The 25,600-nt window shown below is 43.9% G+C and overlaps 1 long non-coding RNA gene across 2 annotated transcripts in view; it reads right to left on the reverse strand.

The window, feature by feature from the left end:
- LOC107504476 overlaps nt 1-25,600 on the reverse strand; it is a 52,594-nt gene that overhangs the window by 19,596 nt on the left and 7,398 nt on the right. Inside the window, exon 1 of one of the 2 annotated variants that reach the window (XR_001595491.2) lies at nt 25,070-25,366. The exons of the other annotated variant lie outside the window; for it this stretch is intronic. This is a non-coding gene — a long non-coding RNA (uncharacterized LOC107504476). Of the gene's footprint in view, nt 1-25,069; nt 25,367-25,600 lie in introns of those variants that run through there. 2 annotated transcript variants of the gene reach the window in all.

The raw sequence follows: 25,600 nt of genomic DNA on the forward strand, positions 1-25,600 counted from the left end.
AGTCCTTGGCTTTTGTGTGGAATCACTGTGTTGCCTGAGCAGTGTACGATTTCGCTTTTGTGTAGACAATCGGCAGGTCATTAGCATATTGCACAAATCACCCTGGACTCAGGATGAAACCCTGGGGACCTGAAGCTATAACAGGCTGGAGAGCAAAAGTGGTGTTGCTGACAGTTACCTCCGATGGCAGTTAAAAAGGTATCATTTCAACCACATGACAGCTTAATACAACAGATCCCTGAGCTGTTCACATGGCAAACTCTGATTAACAGTATCAATAATCGTTATGAATTTTTAAGTTTTGGTGGAGCACTCCATTACATCCTACTATTAGAGAGTACAAGACTAACAGGGTCCCCATGAAATAACCATGTTTTAGCATTATTTTACTGCCTCTGATTTTACATATTAGTTAACATGATATGACCCATAATTTATTCGGATGGGAATGGGGGAGCAAGTCTTGCTGCATATTAGAAGGCTCATGAAGAAATTTTTGCTTAAGAAAGTGGGACTGAGATAAACTGACACTAGGTATATGAGCCAGAACTTGCCACTTTTACAAATGCACATGTGCACGTGTGGACACGCACACACAGGATGAGGTTTATTTCACTATACCCACATCTGGCAATGATGTGTGCATAGTAAAAAGATTTCAGATTCCCTCTAGAAAGCCCCTAGGCTACAAGAAAAATCGCCCTAGATCTAATAAACCCATCTGAGATATGTCTCCCATATGGCAAAGCCCTGTTTTGCTTTATTCCAACAAATTGGTCCTTGGATTCCTCTCACAGCTGTTATTGCTATTGTTTAAGATGTACTGAGCCCTGGAAATGAATGAGATGCTGTGTACAACAGTCAGGACCCCCACATCACTGGGCTGTGCAAGCATTAAGTGATGTCACCTGTGAGGAGTACTGAGCACCCAGGATACTTAAAGCACTGACATGTAACCAGCGTCCAACAACAACAAAAATTTTTTTTTAATTAGAATTTTCTGGCAGTAGGATTCTAAACCAGATTACTACCAAGATGTAAATTATGCAAAAGTAAGCAAATGAGTAATTTTTCCTCAGAATATCCCCTTCAGTGTTCTCCGCCGTGGTTTGGTTTAGACTGAGAAACACCTGTGTGGGCCCAGGACTGCCGGAGCATGGGAGGCATGAAAATAAATGCCACCCCACCTCCCCACCCCCCAAGGAGTGCCCCTCTGCTGGAGAAATGTGACGCCTGGGGTTCTTTAAAAGCAGGGTCTTTTACCATTGCAACAGCATCTAGAAGGTGTATTATACAAATCCATACAAATAATATAATCCTGTAAAGGGAAAATATTTGCTCTTCTTAATAGTTTTTTCAGGATTTATTGAGGTATAATTAACAAATAAAATTGCAAGATGTTTAAAGTGAACAATGTGGTAATTTGATATACGTACACACTGTAAAAGGATTTCCCCCATCAAGTTAATTAACACATCCATCACCTCATGTATTTATCTTTTTTTAATTAGAACATTTAAGTTCTACTCTCTTAGCAAATTTCAATTATATAATATTGTTACCAACTATAGTCACGGTGTTATACATTACATCCACAGACCTTATTCATCGTATGGCTGAAAGTTTGTATCCTGTTTACCAACTCCTCCCTATTCCCCGCCCGCAACCATCATGATTTAGGTTAGTTGGCTTTTTCATATTTGGGGGGTCTCCCCTTAATTTATACCTTCCATAAGTAGAGGAATCATCTTTTTATTTTGTTCTGACTCTACCAGAATTGAAAGATGTTTCCAATATGCTAAAAATTAAATGAATAAATAAATATGAACTAAATTTATGCTCAATAAAAAATAAAGCCTATTATAGCAAGCCTATAGTTGTAATTCTTACCTTATATATAAAATACATCACGGCTATCACTAAAAAGAAAAAAATCACCAATATCAGGAGGTAATTCTACATCCTTTTGGTCTATCTGGATGGGTCATCTGCAGGCACATGGCCAAGATTTCCTTAACACTTTGAGTTGTTCGATATCATGACTATCGAAGGAGGGTTTCCCCCTCTCTGATTTTTCTTTTTGATTTTATCAAATTTCATCAAATTCCTTTCTGAAGTTTAAGACAAGAGGCCTTGTCTGCTCCATATTAACTCGGGATCATTTCCTGTTGATTTGGGGTTGTGGGACTCACTCTTCCCCCTCCTCCTCTCCAGTTTCCTTATTTAACTAGCCTTGTTTCCCCTTTGTTTTGTTCTTTTGAAGTTATTTTTCCCCCACATGTTTTGGGTATTAATTTCAAAGTGTCCTTTTCCTATGCTCTAGGAAAGAAGAATAACCAAAAAAAAAAAAAAAAGGAAGATAAGATTGAAAGGATAAACGAAGATGAAAAAACAAGAATTTTGAGGTTCCGTCCACCTTTTAACTTCAGTTTCTATGCCCAGAGGAAAGGCAATGTTGGAGAGGTGCTAGGAGAAGAGACTGGTGAAGGGAGAAACCCATCCTCAACCTCGTTCTTTCTCTAATCAACTCTTTCACAACTCTTCTCCAGTGGCCTTTATACTCCTGGTGGGACTGACTCCTTTGAAAGCACAGAGTATGTACAAAGAATCAGTAGCATGAAGTAAACTTCCACTTACCAAAAACAAACAAAACGAACTTCCCTGGGACCTCAGATTCATTGCTCAAGTGTTTTCCACTGCACCCCACCCACTCTCCCAGACCAGCACACACCACCGGGCCACCCCACACCTGAACTTCTGGTTGAGCCAGAAGAGCACTGGGAGTTTGGAGGCAGCACCAGAAATCCAGCAGAGCCCCAGGCCGTACTTGGAATGCACTGTCCCCAAAACAGCCTCCAGAAAGTTAGGTAGGAGGAGTGGCCGGGAATGTCAGAGGTAATTTGGTTTGGCATCAGGAAGGCCTCACCCACCTTCCCACCAGGCTCTAGTATAGTCCTGGCTATGTCAGAGGGTGCAATAGTGTCCTGGACTTGTCTCCCAAATTCCAGCTAAACCGGAAGCTGGACATTCAGGGGCGGGGCCAGGAATGTGGCCAGCCAGGTGTAGGGACATTACTACCATGGTTTCCGTCATGGCCACAAGCACAATCTGGACCACGCAAGCATGTTTGTTGAACAAAAACATTCTGAGATTTTGTTTGAAAAAAAAATCTTCTGTTTCAGATTTTGAACAATAAGGGCTGTCATTCATTGAGCACTTATTACATATGGGCTAGGCTCTACACAGTAGGTCATTTAATTCTAACAACTCTATGTAGTAGTAATAGAATTCTTTCCCCTTTACATACTAGGAAACTAAAGTTTAGAAGAGTAAAGCAACTTGATTGAAGCTACTAAAGAGACAAATCCAGGATTCCATTCCAGATAGATTTGAATTTTTTAACCATTTAGTGTAGAAAACCAAAATTCTACACCTTTGAGAGTGCTTTTCTTGAATGAGACTTCAAGGTATTTTGACATTGTTTTGTTAGAACAGAATTCAGTAGCCAGAGAGATAGTGCATAGTTTTCCTCTATCTGTCAATGTGCCTGAAGCCAGAGGTAGATTCTAGAAAGCAGATGAACAAGCATCAGAGATAATCCTCTCATGGAACAGAACGCAAGGAAATGTATGAGTAGGAATAAATTCTGGACTCAGTCTGGCTCAAAGTTGATTTGTCTCAAGATTAAAATATTCCCCTTGTCTTTTAGGAACAGCCATTCAGGAAAATAGATCTATCATAAACTTCAGTCACAGCTCTAAATGAACAGGTAATATGCTAATATATGATGTAGAGACTCACTAACACCAAGGAGAAGCATAACAAAGTACTAGGAAAGTTCCGGAGACTTTCTGAAGAAAATAGCAGGTGCAATAAATGAAAACAAAGTCAAAACTGCCTTTATGTCCAATGGCTCTAAGCTCTTAAAGGAAAAACACCCTTATGATTTTACAGCAGTTTTAATAATAATAGAATTGATAATTTAACATAATGATAAAATAAACATGTTGAAACAGTTTTTCCCCTTCCGCAGAGGCCTTAAGAATTCTCACGATGATGACTTTAGGGGCATTAGGACTATTTTTAAAAGATTCTAGTCAACCCAAGCTGCTATTATTACTACCCCTCTCAGCACCCAGGAATTCCCAGCAGGCTACTATTTGTATATTTGTGGTTATCAAGGGAGCTCCCACTTCTAGTAGGGAAAGGATTACAGCAGGAAGCCATCAGTTAGCTTCCCCACTCTCTCAAGGCCTCCCAACCCAACTGTCAGGATTGCTCTTCCTTTAGTGAACTGTGCTCCCTACCTTATATCTCATAGGCTCCTTAAAGGAAAAAGGATACTCTTCTAGAACAATGATCACACCAAAAAAAAGCAGAATGAAGAAAAACAAGGACCATGCCTACCCCAATCTCTATCAAAAACTCAGAGGCTTGAGATATATGAAATAGGGTAAGCCACTTCCTTATGTGATATAATTTAGAGAGAATCAAGATTCTAAGATACATATTCCCCACTATTTTCCTTTAGTTATTAAGCCAACCAATTCAGCACGTGCTGGGTGGGAGTTTCTAGAAGATGGAGATAAAAGGGTCATAGGGTTGCCAGATTTAGCAAATAAAAATCCTGTGTTTGATCCGGCAACTCTAAATGGTCATCAAGAGACTGTGGCTCCACATAAAGAACTTACGAGATTGAGCAGTCTATGCATTCCCTAAGAACTTTTAAATTCATTAACACCTTTGCAAAAACAGATTTATCTTTTAACCTCAAAATGTACAACATGAGGGGGAAAAAATGGAAGAGGTAAGTTTTGAAGAGAAAAAAAGTTAGAAAAGTTCAAGGCAGGGCAAACATTAGGAGAATGTCACAGAGGAAGTAACAATGATTGACCCAGGACAATGAAATGGCTCCATGTCTGCAACCTGACTCAAGCTGGGGCGCAAGGAGTCAAGTAAAGGGATCCAAATGAAGAAATTATTGCTAAGAACTCAGCTTATTTCACCTGCATTCCAAGTTAGTGACAAATTAGCCAGAAATACTGTCAAGGTTGGTAAACATTTCAGTAAGACCTGAGCAGAGCATCTCGTGGGATCTCATGCCAACTTATGGTTTGGGGTGGAAACCATACAAAATGTGGTGGTTTTATAGGGTTTGAACCTGAAAGCAAGCAAAATGTGGTGGTTTGAACTGTGTGTTTTTCTTGGAGTATTTTAGGTAGTCAGGCATAAAAATTCCCAGTCAAGCTTGGGAGGTCCAATCCGAAACAATAAAAAGTTTTCACACTATCCTTTCAGCAACCACAAGGAATAGGCTTCCAAGAGAAGTTGTAGACTCTTGCTTGAATCTCTTTTAAATATGGCTGATGGGTGAACCGGTTAGGCCATATTTACATGGCAAAAACTGATTTTGATATTTGGAGTGAGGCAAGAAGGTTTTTTCTGGACCAACATTATCTACATAGGGGAAACAAAGCAAGGGTTTTTTAATGTATGTCGTTGTGTTAATCATAAAACAAGTGAAAGATAGTTCCACTGGCAGAAATTACTGGGTCACCGTGCTGTAAGCAGCTCCATAGCTTGAATCTGGAGTGAGAGTGGGAGGAGTAAAATATTTGTTTTCTTTTTTTATATCAGTTATTAAAGCCACTTCAAATCCTTCGTGAAAAGATGTGGGGCATAAATAAACAGGAAGTACTGGTAAAGTGACAGAAATGGAAAGATCCACTTGCATGACAAATCGTACCTTTTCTCTTACTAGTTATTTACCATTTTCTATTCTTAAGATCCCATACCTACGTTGTCTTGTGCACACTGTGAAATATAAATTCCTGTCTCTCCATTCCTTCCCACTCTTTAATCTCCTTTGTCTGAGCAGTTAACTAAAGTGCCTCATGGAAATGGGTTAGTGTGGCGATAGGGCCCTATTGGGTTTTGAGTAGGACTGACCCTATGATGGCATAGGAGTGCCCAGCCTGGGTGCAAGTAAACAGACTGATGAATTCTCAGGCTTTCTTGCAGCTTCCATGAGGCCCATTCTCCGGACCTGCAACCGAATCAAGATAATTACATCATTCTTTATTTTGAAGAGCCTAATATTCCTTCATCATCAGTGGAAATTCTATTGTTGTTCCCACAATGGAGTAGAATTCTTTCTTTCTTTTTAAATGTTGTGCTGCTTCATTTTATTTGTGAGGGGGATAGAGGAAAGATGATAAATATCAGTTATGGTTTATGGGAGCAGAAGGAATCATCATTATTACCATTTAACTCATATATTTATTAAGTTATTCCAGGAAATTTTAGTTACGTTTAGACCTTGTATCTTTGAAATATTTGATAATTCCAAGATGAGAAATTGGCTTAACTTTTCCTTTGGTGAAAGAGTTTACAAATCTAATTAAATAAGCTTTGCAGGGGGTGATTAATCTTAAGAAAACAAACCGCTTTCAAACACTCTGGTAACAACTGTTTCTGAAGATTAATGAAATGATTACAAAGAATCCTGGCTTACTCACTAAAGCAGACTCAGTTATGAGGTCTTGGCCACAGAGTATTGGTCTCTGCTTGTGTTAATATTGTCTATACGGTAGATTACAATATTCTATAATTCTGACTTATTATAGTTTCTCCTGGTCTTCTCTCAAATTAGCCTGCCACAATGAGGATTTCCCTGTATTTCTGTTCAAGAGTTGTATGAACCCAAGATGCCAGTGAAACAAGCCTAATGTTCTTTTGAAGATGTTTATAATCCCTCCCATCTCTGTTAATGACTTTTGCATATGCATATGTCTTTTAAAACAATGGCATAATTGGATCCATTGGAAGCCCACTTGTCCAGGACATTGTGATAGTTGAAATCTAACTCTTAGTTCTCCTATAAATAATACAAATTGCTATCTGAGGACTATGCATAAGCCATATGTTGAATAACATGGTCAAATGTCTAAGGTTCAGATAGGTAACCCAACTTGTCCATGAGTTCTTCAATAAAATGGGAAACTCATTGAAGATATTTTGTCCTAAAAGTGCAAACAATTCTTTACAGATCCTGCAATCAAAACTCTTCACAAAGTTGCTTATGGGAATAATACTTAGGTTCCTTTTAGCACTCTCCTTGAGGGATACTAAGTAGAGAAAACTAAATGTAGAAGAAGCCATCCAATTATAACATATTGATAAATGCAAGCAAAATAGAAAGAATAGATATAATATTTATTCATTCAACATACACATATGGATATTTACTAGCCATCAGTTATGAGCTCTGAGAAAGACAAATATTATATTATGCTTGCCACAGATTATAGTCTAATTAGGGAGACAGATAATTAAAGCATCAATAACAATAAAATCTACAAAATGCTATAAAAGAAATAAGCAGTGGGTGCTTTGAACACATAATAACAGACATCTAATTTCAAGCATCAGAAAAGATTTCCCAGAAGTGGCATTACTTGAGCAGAGTTGGAGAGGTGAGAAGTTAGCCAGGTGAGCCAAGAGCCAGGGAGAGTTTTCTAGATGCAGAAGAAGAAACCAAAAGGCTTTGTTAAGCATTATATTAATGCTAATGTTAAACATTAGCTAGTATTCTTTGAACATTTACTTGTCACAAAGTACCTTGCTAAGCATTTTACAGGCACTTATCTCATTTAATTTTACCATTACCAGATGTTTGTTCTATTGTTATTCCAATTGTACAAAAAGGAAACTAAGATTCAGAAAACAATAATAATAATAACTTGCTCAAGATCACTGAGCAGTCTGATTCCAGAATCCAAGGTCTTCTAAGCTTCCACAGGTATGTCAAACTACGGACAGAACTTGTCTTTCCTCTATAGACATTAGGGAGCCACTAAAAATTCTAGATGACTCTCCTAAAAGTAAGCCCAACATTTTTTTAATGAGAAAAGGACCCCCTTTCTTTGCTGTTATATTTTTTTAATCCTTTGGTTCAATACCTTGATTACTTCCTGGTTAAATATTTGTTTAGAAAAAGAGGACCAGTGACTTGAGAAAACCCTTTTGTGCATGTGAATCATAAGCCCCAGAATCTGGAGAGAGGTAACAATCAATGATGCTGTTTCCCACAGCAGGAATGAGAATTGTCAAGTCTTATTCTGATAAGCCCAACAGAAACCAACCAATGGCACAATCCATCGTTTATACATACTTTCATGGAGGTGGGGTCAGACTGCAAAATCCTAATACTATAAATTCAGAATACTTCTTCAATATTCTTCGCTTTATAATTGATGGTTCTTAAAGGGCAAGATTTGCTTAGAACCATGTTAAAGATAGAAGAGTGGAATTATAGTCATCTAAAATGATCTAATTTTCTAGAAAATTACTACTTTCTACAAGCTGCGTAAACTTTAATTAAAAAGACAAGGAGGGCTATTCTCTCTCCTTACATACAACATGCCAGGCTCTTGGGAGTCTGGTAAAAAAAAAAAAAAAAAAAAGCAGATTGAAGAGATTAGAATTTTTACCAATACTCATAATTAAGATGCAATGCATATTTCCATCTTTAAAGACCAACAAATAACCAAAATGTGTTGCTTTTCCAGAGAAAACCTATTTTTGACTCTGAAATGTGTGTAGAGTTAGCTTATAAAATGAACTACAGAGCCAGGTTAAATGACAAGTAAGACAATGCACAAATCAGCTCATAAGAACACAATAGTTTTTCAGATAAATAGCACCAAAATGAGCATTCCTGGGATCTTTAATGCAATGCTTCATATATCTGTACTCAATAAAATATCCCCAATATTCTATAAAGAAATACTTTGGTAGCCTTTACTACAAATTTTCTAGAATCCATTTGGAGAAATAGATTAAGGAAAACGAAGGCCAATAAAGTGAGAACGGATGTTGAGTTTGAAAATAACCTCAAGTCACAGGTCACAATCTATGGCCACAAACGATTTTTCTGACTAAATAATCGTGTGTGTGTGTGTGTGTGTGTGTGTGTGTGTGTGTGTGTTTCCTTTACCTGCTTTCTCTCTTTGCCCTTTTCTTTCTAGAACCCTCTTGTTCCATTTTAATCTTCCTTCCAAACTGTGCTCCCAGACCAATTGTCTAAAAATCACTTCAAAAGGACATATTTGATGCAAAGGAGTTTAATGTACTTTATCCTTCCTACATGTATAATAAGCATTTGGATAGCCTCAGTGTCAGAGTGATTTGGGTTGTCATGGAGGATGGCCCATTGAGGTTAAATGATAATCAACTTTAATAGGGATTATTTGAAGCAGAATAGGTTTTTTTTTTTTTTTAAGTAAATTTGGATATCTGTATGTGTTCCTCACATTTAACAAGTTCTGAGGAAAATGGGTGGTGGCTATAGCTTCATAAGCAGCCTCTTGCAATCTAATGTTGATGCTATGACAGAAAATTGAGAACTGAGGATGTGTACATAGCACAAATGTTTACAATTATGTACACATCACTTGTATTGAGTATGAAGTTCAGCTATACTAACTATACTAACCGATTAACTATATTTACATATATGCAAGGTGGTTTGAAAACCACTGTAAAATTTATCAGTGTGTATATATGCAAGCACAGTGAAATGCTGTATTGTGTGTCTAAATATCAGGTAGTATAAAATAAAATACCCCTCTAGTTGTTTGTTTAGGGACGCATTTGGATTGAGTGAGCATTATAACAATCATTTCTTTCAAAGCCACAAAACATCACACTTTTTAGTTTTAATAAAGTCTAGTTTTTGGCAGTTCTTTTATCATATCTGTCATCTCCTAAGCTTTGCTTAGCCAAAGCACTCAGACTTGAATTTTGAAATTGTCAATATAGGCCTTCTAATCTTTAAGTCTTAAATTATCTAAACAGATTAACTACCATTATTCTATGCCTTTAGGACTCAGGGGTAAAGAAAGCAGAGGAAATACAACTTTTTTTTTTTTTAGTCAATTAAGTTCCCATGGAGGTTACATTTGAGGCATATATTTGGAACGTGGTCCAATGTATTTATGCGAATAACCAAGTAGACAAGAGGAGCACATTAACCCCAGTATCTAGATCTATAAGACAAGAAATGGCTCCGTCTAAGAAGCTTAATCGCCCAGCTTTTAAATAAAATGTTATTCATAGTTCATATTGAATAACTAGAAAAGTTTGCCAACTGGCAATAGATGTTCTGAAGCCAAGGGAGATATCTTGAAAAAACAAAAAGAAAAAAGAAAAGGTGAGGGGCCTCCTTTGAACAGCATTGCCAATCAGTGTGGTGACCTGATTTCTGCTATGATCTCCCTTCAGAGATCAAAGCAGGATTAATGCGATTCTTTATTGTTTGTATTGCACATTCAAAGCTCTGGAGACTTAAGAAATAAGTATAAATGTAGCCTTGGAACACAGTGGAACCAGGGTTTGAATGGTGTGGGTTAATAGCACAAGGGCTAACTATGAGAAGTTATTTGAGATTTGGGAGGCAATACAGAACTTAGAGTACTTTGTATTTTTAAGCACATTTGCTTTCTCTTTTCTCATTTTCTGGGACAAGGCTTTTGGCTAGTTGATGGGGCCAGCACTGACTGTCATAGTAATAAGTCTCTACAATGACCTTCTAGCTCATTTGGAATGTTTTGCAGCTGCCAGTACACATGAAAAGGGAAGGGAATCCTGCTGTATGTTTTCACACGAAAGCACTTTCACCTCATAACCAGCATTTACACGGAGGATTTAAAAGGAGGGAAAATCTTTTAAAACATCAAAATGTTGAGCTTTTGTGTTTCCACCGCGTGTGACATTCCTGGATGCTGGATCCCCTAAAGAGTGAGTGTTTCTGCAGCCTTTCAGAAGTGCCCGTTCTTTTGTTGAGGAAAAAGGCAAGTCCTATATTCCTGGGATCTCAGAAGACGAGGGAGAAAATCGTTTTCATTTTTAATGCTTGCACCTCTTGCTTGAGGGGGAGAAAAACCTCCCCTCCTCCGAACCTGACTGATGTTTAGCTGCATAACCTAGAAGAGGGCGCGCCAGGGTGTAGCTCAACCTGCAGTTTTATAAAGACTCAGTGCTCCGGGGCTCCCGCACTGGCTTGCGGCGTGGGGGGGGAGGGGGGCACAGGTTCTCTCCGCCCGGGTTGTGACTCCAAGGTCTCCACTCTTGGTTTCTACAATTCAACCCCAAACTCAACTTTTCCGCAACTCTGCACTCCCAGCCGCACAAAGACACCCACACAACTAAAAGTCCCGACACCAACAGCTCATTTACCCAGCTGAGAGCCCTGCTTTTTCCTACAGGCAACTTCGTCGTGTTGGCTCTTCCAAGTTCCTTTAGGTTAGCCCTCTAAAACCATTTCTTTCCTTTCATCACCTCTTCCGCTTTCCTCTCCCGCCCCTGGCTGGAGGCCAGTCTCCAAACCTGTACACCCTTCCTGGCCAAAGCCCAGAAAAGTGGCTGGAGACGGAAACTCCGCAGCATGGACCCGGGAGAGAGGTTTCCACGGGAGATGACACCAGGAGAGCCAGGGTCCTTCTGAGTGTACCCCGGCCCTGGCACCCAAGGAGGTCCTATCGCCTATTGCTTTACGTCCTTTACGCCCCGTCACGCGCGGAGCCGCGGGCAGCTTGGAGTCGCTCTCTCCCCCGCGTGAGGTTCGGGATAGGGGGTGGAGATCCCCTCTGCTGGAGCCCGGCAGCCCCGCCCGAGCGCCCACGCCTCCGTTTCTGCGTCTTGGCGGCGCCGCACCCCCGCTGCGCGCCCCAAGCTCGTACCTGGAGGGGAAATTCACCGAGGAACCCTGCGAATTGCCTCAGCTGGGAGTGCAGCCGGCTAGTGAAGCCTTCTGGCAGGAACACAATTCCCAGGGCCAGGAATAAGGGAGGAGAAACGTCTATCACTGCCGAAACACTCTCCACTCACCTCCAATTGTTTTAACCACAACAAACACAAGCAAATTGGACTTTCTTAGGCCGTTTCCTTGCTTTATTTAGCTTCATCTAACGGTGTCGATAATTGTTTTCTCATTACCACGCTAACTGGTTAACAGAGAAATTTTCAGCTGAACAACGATTGTTCAGGAATCGGTAACTAGGAACCGTGGCTGGCTGGAGGGAGTCGCCCGAAAATTCTACTGGAAAAGTTCAGAACATCAACATCGACTCACCTTCCGTCTTTTTCTCGTTCAGATTTTATACTATTAATCTCTCTGCAGCCCTGTTTTGCACATCGATGGCCTGTCACTCGGGAACAGCCATGTAGCTAACAACGCAGTAGTTGGAGACCCACGACTCATTTTTTTAATGTTAAGTTTTAAAATATTGTTGGATGTTGCTTTTCTTTTTTCTTTTAAAGTACCAGTTGAAATCTCAGATACAATTAGTCGCTGTATTTTAAAGGCCTTTATATTACTGAAAATTTTCTAACCCCCAGGATCTGACTCTGAAACAAAACATTAGAGTTAGAATTCAATAAATGTTATTTAATTGTTAAAAACGCAGTGGGAGCCCTACAAGTTTAATAGTTTCTGTCAAGACTGCTAATGTTCATACATATTCCAATAAATTGTATTTTTTTTTAAGTTCTCATTTTTTAGATGTGATATTTTGGACATGATCCCTTAAGTTCCTATTAATATATGATCTTTTTAAGCTACCAAAGATTCTACATTCTAAGAAAGGGAAGAGCAGCAGGCTTCAGCCTCTCTTGTTTTCATATCCTTTAGAGGAACATAACACAAACTCTTTGGACTTGTATTGGCTAACTTAGAAAGCTTTAAAGGTAAATTTGGAAACAACTTGAAAAAATATATGACAGAAGGGGACTTTTTTTTTTTTTTTGAGAGGAGGATGTTTAAATCAGTTAAAACCTACAGGATAATTAAATTATATAGCGTCCTGAAATATATATCATGAAGGAAGGGCTTTTTAAATGATCTCATCTAATAATACATATAAACAACTAGTAAGAAGTCTATAACCACCAACAGCCATCCTTGCTTGCAAATTGTATTCAGTCGAAACTCTGTTGAAAGAGTTTATCCTCCATTGTAGTTTAGAACTGTGTGAAGGTATGTATATATGGAATCTATGTATATATAATTCTTATACTTTATATATATTTAGACATACATTCTTTTAAAATGTTTATGTGGGTAGTCACTTTAAGAGCATCAAAATAATTCGTACGTTGGCTTACATACACTATCTCCCAGGTATTCCCAAACACTGATGAACAAAAATCTTTATACAGAAATGAAGAGCTACCCATTTAAAGGAAAGAATGAAAAGGGGAACTCGATTTATTCTCATTTGTTTATCACTAGACGTACGCCCGCCCCCCCCCCCGCAAATTCATTTGAATAGCTTTCAAGCCGGAAAATGGAAATGTGGCTCCTGCCCTCTATTTCAGCGGCGGCGGCAGCGTCCTGGCAACAGCGCAATTTTCTATCATCAAGGATAAATGGCATCGAACAGAACATTCTGATAAAAAAAAAAAAAAAAAAGGAAAAGAAAGGGAAAAAAAGGCTTCAGCCCAAGGAGCCCATGATTGCTGGCCTTCCTGTCTGTCATCCCTTTACAAAATCCTCTCCGCAAACCTGAGCGGCATGCTGTCAGAGCTAATAACGTCTTCTGAAGGGGTTGGGGGGGGGGGCATAGTCTTCCCTGCACAATGTTCCCATTTATTAAATCGAGTGCTTATTTTAAAATTTCAAATATCTTTGTTTGGTTCACTGCAAATTAAAACCAAGATGTAGGAAGTTACATGATGCAACAATTATTCGTGTCGTATCAGAGCATCAAACCCCTAACTCGCCCTTCTGGTTAAGGTCAGATGAGGGGGAAGGGGGAATTTGGGGAAATCCAGGGCAGGAGGGTTTTTGGTGGAAAATTATAAATCCATTCGCCCTGAAGGTAAGCTGAGAGTAATTGAAAGCTGGAGGAGCGATGCCTGTTTCTACCAGCTAGAGTGAGCTGACTTCGGTTCCGCGAGCGCGTGTGGGCGCGGTCCTCGCCGCGACGCTACACGCGGATCAAGACGAGCTTCGAGCAAAGCCACGGAGAGCTTTCCCACAGGGGGTTTTAAACGTAATGGTGGCTATTTCTTGCCCACTGAGATCCTTTTACAGAAAATACCATTCTGCTCCAAGGAGATGGATTCCTGGGGTCCCTGTGCCTGCATAGGAGGTCCTGGAGCAGTTTAAAGGACATCCCTGGAGGCGTTCTCTGAGTCAGTCGTGTGCTTCTCCCTCGAAGTGGGGGCTCAGAGCCGAAGAGCAGCACCCCACACCCCAAGGCGGGCTTGCAGATGCTGATGACTGGAAGTGAGCGGGCGGGCTTGACTGGTGACTGGCTCTAGTGCGCGTCGAGTTCTTAAGCCACCCATGCTCCTGCACTTTGGACTGAAACCTACATGGCCCAAGGGGTGGGATGAGAATCAAAGCCGAGCGGAATGGGGCGCAGCGGTGTTGACACTCTTTCCTCTAATATCTCTCGCTAGGGAATTTATCTGGTTGACAGGGAGAGGGGAGAGTGGAGACCTAAAATGGAGAGTAAATCAGATCTTAATATTCCTGAAAGCAGGTCAAAAGAAAAGACTAGAGAGGTATGTAAAGCACCCTAAAATGCGGAGGCCCTAAAAAGTAGGAGCTGTAGACCGAAGTCTGGATGGCAGAGATTGGGGGCGGGGTGGGGGTGAGGGAGAGACTTGTAATCAGGTTGGTTCGTGAGGCTCTCAGGCTGAGAACAGTGCGAGGAGGGGAATAGGGGGAAACCTTTTGTTTAATAAGGAAACCTAATTATTGCGCTTCTGGGAGTCTTGGTCCCAACTACCAGCGAAGGTGTATACCCCCCACACGTACGCGGTGCGCATGCCCCAGCCGTCGGATTTGCATGATAAGGCACACACGTGAGCCGACTCTGGCAGAGCCGGGCCTGGCTGTAGCGGCCAATAGAATCCCGCTCTTTACTGCGCCTCGGGGTCACATTGACATCTCGGTTCCCCCACAATAGGCCTTTAAAACCCACTTTAAAAATAAAAAGACTGTTTTAGTATTGATTCTCGCCTTGGCACGCTAGATTTCTGGGGAAAATAGACACATTTTAGAACTACAAATACATTTATACAAGCAAGGGTTAAAGTATTCAGAATTTAAGAAAAAGGAGGCATGAGAGAGGAGACTGTTCAGAGAACACTGGCAGGAAGTCAGGGAATCCTGGGACTGCAGCCTTCAGAGCCCTGAGACTTGTTCCAATGTTGAACATCTCCAGCCTTACCTGCTGCATGATGCCTGCCTCCTTGACCAAATGACTCTCAGAAGCAGAAACAGGCGTACAGATAGGCTCCAAACTGGTCTCCTTCTCTACCATACCCAGCACCCACTGTTGCCAAGAGATAGGAAGCTAGCACACCTGCACTCCCCTCTCCCTTTCCCAGACACCAAAGCAGTGGTCTACGTGGTGAGGTCCATGTGTTAGCTCCCACATCTGTGAAATGGGGCTAATTATAGAAATGCAGAGGGAACTAGAAAGGTAGAAAAGTGGCATGAGTCTCCATGTTGTCTGAGCCTCTCCCACCACCACCCAAGCTCTGAGGCTGGAAATGACAAGGTTGATTCTCTTAGGCTGCAGAAGGGGTGGGCCAGCTGGGAAATATTACCTATCTTGCCCTTCTGCACACCAACCCTGTTGCTTGCCCTCGCTGCACCACTGTCCTGACAGTTCTCAACTACCCTGTACTCTTCTCATCATATATCCCTGCCAGAATTACTACCCATAAATGGGCCTCCAAACACCCCTGAGAGCTCTCCTGTCTGTGATAGGAAAAATGCTTGTTCCCAGCACTGAAATAAAACAGGTGGGGATTATTATTTGCAGTTCCTCTCCCCTTTTGTGTAATTCACAAGTCTCCAATATAGGATTAGGCTTCAAATGCATTTGGTCAGGTACATACTTTTTAGGGCTCAGCTCAAACACTGTCAGGTTTACAACCATCTCAGCACTGCCTCTGTGTGTCTCTTTGGTCTTTCTTTCTCACCCTCCAGGCCTACAACTATAACTCTTTTTGAGGGTGTGAACCAGAGTCCCACCCCAGCCCTTCAAAATGCGAGGCACAAAAGCGACTTCAAGGTCTTATCTGTTAATCTGAGATCAATGTTATTTAACCAATAAATATTAAGTTCACAAACCGTTAAGCATTTAGCTGCCGACACCCATGTCTATTTGTAAAGGAGATAGATATTCACCGAACCTACAGAAATGCCAGGTGGTAGTCTCTGTATAGAGATTACCACAATTGTGTTTTGAAATTGTCTTTGGAAAAATTAAGCGTTCTCCTAAAATAGCCCAATAAACTCAAATGAGGCTTCAAGATAAGATGGCATGTTGTTTAAAATACTTCTTGAACACTAGATTATAGTAGGGGTTTTTTTCTTAGAATTGATTCATCTTTGTGCATTAAGAAAAATAATGGTACCTTTGAAAGAAAATATAGACCTGGGTGTGGGGAAAGTCCATTAGCCAATTTCATGTCCCACCTTCTTTCTTGAGATAGGTTTCAGATTATCCATGAGGCTAACTCTGATGAAAAGTCACTACCCTCTTTGAGAGGAGAAAAGATTAGCAGGCTGGGAGTCAGGAGGGGAACACTGAGGTGTGAACTCAGGACAGTCACCTGAAACCCAGCTTCAGTCACTTTCAGCCTCTGGGACTGCTGCTTACAGCAATTGCCAGCTCTAACCCAGACTGTCCTGCAGTCTCTTTGTCTCCCATCTGTGCAGACCTTAGGGTACCTACTAGCTCCTGCCCGTACCAGTTGGCCAGGCTGGCCATTAGTACCTCTTGCCGACAAGGCTTGTTGGTAAACCAGTTAAGCTGGGAAATATGTCCTTCCCATGTGGGGCCATCCTCTGATTTAAGTTGGGACCCTTCAAGTTATGACCCTCCTCATGTTCTGGGTCATCAAGAATGCAGGTAGTTAAAGTGTGAGGGAAGAGATTCGCTTTACTCTAGCTCAGGTCAGCCAGGGAGCAAGAAGGAGGCTAGGGGGCTTAGGACTCTGAGTCTCGCTGAGCCTTCTTGATGCATCTTGTCTGGCGGTCAGCTCCTGCCTGCTCTCCCTGTGCCTGGGACCCCCTGACCATCTGCCGGAGTTACTCAAGAGCACTAAAGTTTCTCCAGGAAGATTTCCTCTATCTTCTAAAGATGCAGCAGCTAACCCAAGTCAGTCTGCGGGAGAGCAGCTGAGCATGAGGGGTTCTGGGCCAGGTGCCTGGGACTCTTAAGACTCAGGCGCCTGGGCTTGTGGCAAGCAGAGCAAGCACCCGGTGCCCGGTCTGGCGTTTTCAAACAAGAAGGATTACAGGCTGCATCTTGAATATGAATTAGCCTTCTGCGCTGGTGTGACTTCGCTTTGAAACTCAGCTTGTCAAAGTATGGTTTTAATTAAACGTCTTCCGGCCCCAAAAGATTACATGTTTTGTAAAATACATCCTAGCATGAAATTTACTTCCACGATCTGAAATTAGGTGCCTTGTAAATGTTTTCATAAAAAAGAAATAGGAAGGGGGTGCGTGTGAGAATGGAGCAGTTCATACTCGCTGCGTTCCTTTAAAACGCCCTGCCAGCCGCCCTGACACCCGGCAGGTCCCAGGCCGGCCCTCCAGCCTGGGCCAGGCAGGGAAGAGACAGCGCGCCCAGGACGTGCGAGTAACATGAACCCGCCTGGCAGGCGCAGCCCAAGCAGCATTTGCAGTTGGAGACAATTTAGCAGACAAGTTAATCCTGCACTGATTTGTTTGGGATCCATCTGCAGGACGCCCGAGTCCCCATTGGGCTGCTGCTGCAGACACCTGCCTCCCTCCCCTCCCCGACCGCTGTTTTTGTCCCAGGAAAGACAGAAGAGATGATAGGAGTGAGGAATGGCCCTCAGCAGCACTCAAGACACTTCATTTCAAATTTAAAGTTCTCCTTCAAGAATTCCCGGCTAATATTTAAAACATCAGCATCGTTGTTGATCGATAGCCGTTCTAACAGACTGTCCCAAACTTCTCCAAACCAATCCCAAAGCTTCCTCTGCGGAGGCCCGCTGGGGGTGGAGAGTGGGGGTAGAGGGACTCTCTATCACCTGCCTCGGGGACGTCGATCACACACCATAGCCCTCAGAGGAAACGGACCTTATTTCCCAGCCTGGGGGCGGGGAAGGTGCACTTCGCGTCTTTCTATTCAATGCAGAATTGAGAGCTGAGTCCCTGCGGAATTCTTCCCTAACAACTCTCTGAGAAGCCCGCCAAATCTGGCGGGATTTGCTAGATTCGAGGAAAACTTGGCGCACATGATGAGGTGGGGTGTAATGGGGAGGGGTGGCGTGGGGCGCATCTCTTTTCTTCCAGATAACTGGGACCCAAGAACCGAGGAGGGGCGGCGCAACAGCGAGAGTTCTTCACCTCCCTCTACCTGAAATAAGCAAGACCAATGACGCGCCTCGCTTTTCGCCCTGTTTACTCCATCCCATTCAGTGATTGGCAAAGCAGGCCCTGAAGGCAAAGGCAATAATTGCTCCGCGCTCTCTTTGCTAAGGAAGTGTGTAGGCATTTGAAGTGTACTAAAAATAAACGAAGGAGCGAGAAAATGAAAAGGGGACAGAGTGACAATTTGCGGCAATTAAAGCGTCTGCGCCTGTTGCCGGAGAAGCAGGGACCCACGGCGGTTTTTGTTTTCCCAGGCCTGATGATGTGACTAACTCGTTAGGGAATTTTTGTCCCGTTGTGCGTGCGTGTGTGTGTGTGTGTGTGTGCGCGTGTGCGCGCGCGCGCGCGCGTATTCAGCAGCCAAGGAGCCCGCTGCAATGACCCGGTCCTTGGGGGACAGGAGAACCTGGGACCAGTTCTGAGCCCCTGAAAACCCGGCTGGCTTTGTTAAAGAGGGAGGTCCAGCTCCCTCAGCCCTCCCCTCACCCCTGCCCCAAATAGTCTCATGGGAGAGCCTCTTAGTTAGCACTCAGCCGCCACCTCTTCCAGGAAATTTGGAACAAGTTTTTAGCTCTAAGGTGTCTAACTTTAAAGGGGAAAAACAATAATGCCAGCGTTTACTTCACAACCACGGGAGACATGAAGGATCAGGGGTGGGGAGGGAGGGAAAAAGGGGGCGGCAAGCCAAATCAAAGCTTAGGAGACATTTTGACAGTGTGCTTGAAATACTACTTCTAATTTTTGGAAGACTTTCAAGAAGAGAAGGGGGGTGAGGTGGGGGTGGGTGGAGGGAACCATAACTTTCTCCTTTCTGTCACTAGAGCGTCCAAACAGAGGGCTCAAACCTCCTTCACACGCTGGAACACACAGTGGAAAATTGCTTCAAGATACAGCAGGGCTCTCTTCTCTCCCCAAACCCTACCTGAGCCTTGAACTTCACGAAGAGGTAGGAAGGGGGAGTGAGTCCTGGGTGTCAAAAATCTGCATAGCCTTGAACCCAAAGATCGGAAGGGTAGCCCCGGGCCCAACAGCTCCACGTGGGCCTTGCTCTGGCCACCCGCCGGGCATCGCGCCCAATTTTGCACCCCAAATCAGCCTCCCACCCCTCACCTCCACCTACCCCTTCCCCGCTAGGGCCAAGGAAGGGGAAGGGGGCGACACCGTGTAGTCACCGCCAAAGTCCAGCTCCGGCTGGCTTCAATGAAAACTGGCAAATCAGGCGAGTCTCGCAGAAATTTTCTTCGACCCTAATTCAATTTTAAAGCGGATTTTTACTATTAAAAACGCTGCCGAGCAACACATTGAATTAATCTGACTGTACGGTTTTAATTACAGTGAGGGTTTCTCTACAAATCTGTACAAGACAGTGGCTGGCTCTTAGAGGATCTCTGCCTCCTGAATTCCATTACGCGGCCCCACGTTCCCGCAGACAGCTGCGCGTGGGAGCCAGCTGCGGGCACGGGCGCTCCTGTCGCTTTCTGCTTCTGCCTGCCCTCCTGGCTCCTGTCCTATACCTCTTCTTTCTTTCACCTCAGTCCCCAGGAGCGCCCTGGACGTCGGCCTGTTTCGGACTGCCGCACTGAAATCCCAAAATGCTGTACTGCTTTTTAACTCTTGGGCCAAAGACCTTTGAGCCTCTGGTGCTACGTTCTTTAAATGGCTCTATTGTCCAGGGAGGGAGACTTCTGTAATTTTTTAACTGATCCTCCTGGTTGAACTTCATAACTGTGAGGTGAGCAACGTGATGTCCTAGGTGTTTAAGGGGAAAGCAGGTGAAGAGGGGATGGGGAGGAGAGGGGGGGGAGAAGACCAGCTGTTGAGCCACTGGTAGTTGGCTCTAGCTATCCCTCCAGGTCCGGGAGTAAACGCACGTGGGACAGACTGGCTGGCAAACAGGGCCCCTTTTAGCAGCCTTAGTTTTGTTTATTTGTTGTGCAGCTAACACTGTGGGGCAGTGGTCCATAGCAAACCAGAAGGGGATGAAAACTTGAAAAGAGGTATTCTCAAAATGAAGCAGATTCACACTTATTCTTTCTTGTTCATTCTAGTATATTCCTCTCACTCCCTTTTTCCCTATGTCCCCTGCTTTTTCACTCCTTCTGCTTCTTTCTCCATAAAGCATGTAGCAAGAAAGATTATGAACCCAAATATGAACCCAAATATGTGTCCAAATGAACACACCCCTCAGTGTGCATTTAAAGCAGCAAAGGTTTTGAGCTCTGTAGGGGAAGGGGCCTCACCTGACAGAGAGAAGGGGAGTATTTTTGCTCTGCACAATATTAGTGAAACCTACAGAAAAATACTATTTCCTTCCCCTGGGTAGGATGAGAGGGGGTTTTCTTTGCCTCGATTTGTGTTTTTTTTTTTTTTTAATTAAAAAAAATTTTTTTTCTCAGCTAAAGAGAAAGGGCACAGTGGGAGAATAAGCTTTCTAAAAACAAACAAACAAACAATCAAACAAACAAACCCTCACTTCTTCTAATGGCTCTCAAATTGGTTGCCCTGTAAGGACAGTTTTGCTAAAAACCTAATGAATTACCTTTTCAAGTACATTGGGGTGTTTCAAAATAAAGAGGGCAGTAAGTGCCTGCAAACTGTTTGAATACAAAAATCACCAGAGCATTATTGCACAAAGGTAGTCAGATACAGAACCCTCTAATGCAAAATGGTTTTCATTTCTTTTTCTGTTGTAACAGGAGAACCGTCTAAGAGCTCACGTGATAGCAAGAAGATGTTCTCCATCCCAGGTTTTCCTCAAGAGCTGTCCCAAGCCTGGCCCTCTTCCTAATGTTAAGGCATTTGCTGTGAGTTTGTTATTGTTATGGCTGATGAAGGGATGACAGAATTAAAACAGAGGATACTTTGAGGCATTTAGGAAGGTGCTTGGCTAGCTATATTAACTCCTTATTACGCCTAAAAATAGTCTGCTGCTTCCTGTTGATGCTTGTTCTCTTCCACTCTGGGGCTGCATTTATCCTGCAGTGGTCAGGGGGTCCTGGTTTCAAAGACTGGCTTGATTAAAGCTGACTTCTAACACTCCTTCCCTTCCTCCTTTGTCCTACTACATTTCCCAGCAGGACAATATGAGGTGGCTCAGCCTTGGTTTATCCAACAGATTAAAAAGGCAAACCTCCATTTATCTTGTTTTAATCTAAGTGTATAAACATTGTTAAATTCTTTTTTCTTGGAGAGAGAGAGAGAGAGAGAGAGAGAGAGAGAGAGAGAGAGAGAGAGAAGGAAAGACTCTTGTATATAATCACCAAACTGGGGAAAGCAGAAACATGTTCTTTCCCGCCCCCCCCCCATTCCATTCTAAGCCCAGCATATTGGCTCCCTGTTAAGAAAGGCTTGGATGTTCATACTGCCATGAGAATAGGGTCAGGGAGAAGCAAAAGTTGTTGAATTTGAGGACTTCTTTTTCATAGCTCCGCTGGACTCCAGATTTGAAAAGACCTGAAGCAAGAGCCTCTAGGCTGGATATACTTAGCTAAAATTCTCCAAATTGGACAGCTCAGAAAAAGTCTGTGAAGCCCCCAGTTGGTATCACTGGTCCTAGTGGGCCAGGCCATCCATATTGGGGTTTCCTGTTCTTGAGACTCAGGACCAGAGATGCTGTCCCCAGATTTCAGTCAGTCTCTGTCTGGATGTGAAGTAAACAGGACCCACTTTTTAGCTGGATTCTGGGAAGCCTGGGAGAGGAGTGTGTTAATATGGGCATTATAGTTTTATCATAGGAAATGTCATAACCTCCGTGCTTTCTTGTATAGTCTGATACTTTTGGCTACTCCTGAAGATACCATCACCTGTCTGGGCTAAGAAGGGGGAATAGGCAGCTCTCCTGTCTGTCTCTACCTTCCCAGTTTTCCCAGGTGCCATGTGCTGAGGGGGGGGAGGGGGGACTGGGTTTCCAGAACATCAAGCACCCTTTTCCTACAGATGCACATAAATAGAATTTTACATTGAATGGAGAAAAGACTAGCAGGATTTTTTTTTTTCTACCAACGTCTCCGATTGAGAAGGGGGTTCTTAGCATGGCTATGTAAATCAATACCGAGTTATTTCTTTGAATTCAAAGGCTATTTATCCAGGTCTAATTTCTTTAGAATTAACGTGATAACTGAGCCCAACTTAGCAACCAAACTCAGCCAGGTCCTGCCTGGCTTGAATGTACTTCTACTGGTGGAGGAAGCTGCAAACCTTCAGCTGGGCACCCAACACATTCCACAGCCTAGGCGTGCGCACAAACAGCTAGCATAGCAGGAGATACTCCCATTCAAAGATGCCATTTCTCTCACGGTGGCCTTGGGCAAACGGACCCATGCAATCTTATGTTGGCGATCTGTGAGTATTTATCTCTGAATAACATTGGCAGACGGAATATAAGCACCCCAACATCTCAACACCTTAAAAAGGAAAAAACGTTTTTAAAAAAAACATTTTAGGCATCAATTTCTGCCTCTTAAAACTTCTTCCTAAGTAGGATCCTCACATGCTACAGGCCCTAAAAGAGTCTTAGGCCTCTGACTCCTCCAGATTGCCTGCTTTACTTCTATTTTAAATGATAAAGACTTAGAGGCCTCACTGCCCTTTTCTTCACCTACTCCACCCGCCCCAGGGTTGGCCCTAATTCCCCGGAGGGCAAGACAAAGAGGTAGGAGCCAAGCCCCGGGTGGCGGCAAGCCGGGCGCAGGGGCCTGGAGACCCGGGGAGCACGCCTTCGCTGCGAGGCCCTGAAGAATCCGAGAGTTTTTGCCTCTTGCAGAAGGGCTGGAGGTGCGAGCTGGAATAGAACGAACGAGCAGCGGTGATTCCAACCGCCTTGCCTTGGCTCATTACCGCCGCCAATGACACTGGACGAAGGACTGGGAAGCCGAGAGATGCCGAGGTCAATTTGAGAGAAATAACCGCGGGGAGCGGTCCCTGCCCCAGACAGCTACTGTGCGCGGATCTCCTTGCGCCCAGACCATTGGCAGAGGCCACAGTGGCAGCCACTCGCTGAGGACCTTGGCACCCTCTGTAGGGCCAGATTAACTCTCCGGCTACCTATTCCAGGACTTGCGGAAAAGCCGGACGCTCAAGCCTGCAGTTTGGATTCTATTCTGTAAGCATTCACGGAGACCTCTACCAAGCCCGGAGGGACCCCTCGCTCGCTCCACTCCCAGCGCTTGACTGAACCCAACCTGGATCGCTCAGCAGGGCTCAGCAGGTCTCAGCAGGACCTTAACCGTACGTTACATACAACTACTACCTCCGTGCAGCTGCTCGATTGCTCCTCTGGAACACACTGCTGGGATTTTTATCCTCTATCTAAAGGGGGGAAAATGAGAGCCCTGCATCCACAGCGCGGGCAATTCCAGCTCTCGGAGCTTCCTCGGACATTTAGCAAACAACAAGGAAAAAAAATAAAAAACCCCATTTGCAAAAAAAGGCTGCTGTGTTGGATCTGGTGCTCCATGTGGGAACCTTTCCGGGCCCCGCGCCACTTCGGGCCCGGCTCGGGGTGCGGCCAGCGAGCGAAGCAGTGCACCTGCGAGCATAAAGACAGAAACATAGACATGCACAGGGGGTGGGTTGGGGGGGAGACCGCCTTCACCGTGTTAACAGCGAGCTGCAGGGTATAAAGCAATAAAACTGCCACGTCTACCTGCTGGCTTTGAGGACATTACAAACAAGCTCGGCACGCAGCCCGGGTGCACCGAGAGCGCGCCGGAGGAGAGGGGACCTTCTCTTTCTCTGACCTTTAGGTCTGTCCCCCCAACACATATACACACACTGCACACATCTCCCCCTTACCCAGCCCTCCTTTCATTTTCCTTGAAGCTTTTTTGTTGTTGTTTTAATTCACTGCCGATTTGTAAACGCGTGGATCGGGTTACTGGTTCGCGTGTTAAAGCGTACCTCTTGTAAAAAGGAGGGGAACAAGGCACTCCACTTAAAAATGAATTCAGAGTTACTGAACCGGCTCCCGAGGCTCAAGAAGTTAAGCGCTGCGGGCTGGGAAAAAGGGAGGGGGAGAGGAGCGTGACCGCTGCTGCCCTGGGAACCCTGGAGAAAACCCACCGACAGCGAGCTTCAGGTCATCTGATAAAATGGTGAAAGGAAGCAAAAAAAGAAAGAAAAAGGCAAACTAGCCTGGCGATGCCGGTAGACCCCGGGCCGCGAGCTGGGTAAATCAATTAGCATAAGCTGCTGCTGGCGAAGTGACAAGCAATAGGTAAATAGGGTCCGAGCAGCTACGTCTGCAGCCACTTTTTCTGGAGTTACGGGGGCACCACTGAATTGTCCATTTCTCGTGTTCCTTGGGTGGCATAACTTACTGAGTCCACGCAAACAGGGTGCAAAGAAGCCCGCAGTAGCTTTCCCAAAGAAAGACCCAGATTCGTACCCGCAACCTGTAGACACGTTGACGCGGAGTTGTTAGGTCCTACATTTCTGCGTGTGGCCAGAGGCTCGCAGCTTGGGGTCTACTCGCAGACGGAAATCTGGCGCCGAGCCCGTGGGGGTCCGCATGCCTTGCCCACCCAGTCCTGATCCTCTGGCCGTGCGGACTCCCCGCGCCTCCCCGCAGTTCCGGGACCCGGCCGCAGGCGCGGCCCGGCCTGCCCTTGGTGCCTGGTTCCCAGTCGGGTGTCCTACCTGGTGGCCGAGCCTGAGCTGCGCGCCAGGGCTCCGCTGTCTCTGTTCGGCTGCCTGGACCTGAGCAGGTCTGGAGACTAGAGAGAGAAAGCCTAGCTCCGCAGCACCGGGCTGCTCCGAACTTAATGTCTTTCCCCAGTCCATCTTTGAAAGAGAAGTGGTTCTACCACCTGGATGTGCGGATATAAATCCCCTTGCAAATAATAAATGGATTAATAATAACAAGGTATGAAGTTCTTTTTATAGAAAAAAAGGAGAGAATTGAAACTAAATGCGGCAGTTAGACAACCATTTTGATAAGAGGATAATTGAGGCGACACTGGTGTATAATTAGAGGATAATTTATGCTATATCCACTTTTATTCCACCTCCCAAAATAAACCCAGTCCATAATCATTACAGGCAAATTGTTCTGAATTTTATAGCAGCAATTTGAACAAAGTACTGCAGTTAATCATGGGAGATTTTTGTGTATTCCTGATTAGAACTCTAATTGCCTCCTTCCAGAAAGTAAAAATAACTGTAAAACGA

The sequence above is a fragment of the Rousettus aegyptiacus genome, unplaced genomic scaffold (assembly GCF_014176215.1).
Source record: "Rousettus aegyptiacus isolate mRouAeg1 unplaced genomic scaffold, mRouAeg1.p scaffold_m13_p_13, whole genome shotgun sequence".
Lineage (NCBI taxonomy): Eukaryota > Metazoa > Chordata > Mammalia > Chiroptera > Pteropodidae > Rousettus > Rousettus aegyptiacus.